This window comes from Bison bison, unplaced genomic scaffold (genome assembly GCF_000754665.1).
Source record: "Bison bison bison isolate TAMUID 2011002044 unplaced genomic scaffold, Bison_UMD1.0 scf7180017860854, whole genome shotgun sequence".
NCBI lineage: Eukaryota > Metazoa > Chordata > Mammalia > Artiodactyla > Bovidae > Bison > Bison bison.
The window spans coordinates 3,582-4,428 of NW_011491426.1; positions in this window are offsets into that span (position 1 = coordinate 3,582).

Sequence of the window (847 nt, forward strand, 5' to 3'; positions counted from 1 at the left end):
AAGGCTCCCAAGGAGACAAAGTGTAAACTTAAGGATAGGAAGTTAACTGATGGTCCCTCCCCTGCATCAGCTGGTTGCTCACTGGCATCAAGACATCAAGGTATGAGGGCGCGGGATCCGATGGAGCTCCGGAAGGGCCATCCTGGTGCCTTGACTCCCCCTCCAATGCTCGATCGGCCTGGCCCCCAGCAGGGCAGCAGGGATGCCCTGGCTCTCTCAGCCCTGCCCTCCCTGCCCCCAGTCTCACCACCTGTTTGACCGTGGCTTCCTTACTTATTCAGGAGACAACATCCAGGTACAAAATATTTTTACCACTTTTCAGTCTCGCTGGAATCTTTGCAAGGATATGTACACCTATTATTTGAGTGAATGTCACAGTTAATTACCTCTATAAGCGCTTCATCACTTTACTGAAAAAGTCAAGCATGCACACACGTGACTGTACCTTCCAGAGTGGTCAGCGAGCTCCTCACATCCATAACTAATCCAGGGCCCCGCCCTGCAGCTGAGCAGCAGACAGGACCCTCCTACACCTGGCACAGCCTATGGCCAGACAGAGGCCAGGCTGGGGAAGGCCGGCGAGATGGCCACAGGGACACAGCATCATGGAGAGCGAGGCTCGTGGAACCAGGCAGGTGCCACTGGGCCCGATGAGCCGCTAGGCCGGCTCCGCCCTCCGGGTCTCACATGTGGACCCACCTCAGCAGCCTGTTCTCGGCCAGTGAGGCAGGTGAAGACCACTGTGTGTCCTGTGGCCAGCAGGAGGGGCTGGCCACCTCACTGGGTGTCATGCACGTCCTCCCAGAACGCCCCCTCCCCCAAGGCTGCACTTCCAGCGGAGGGAACT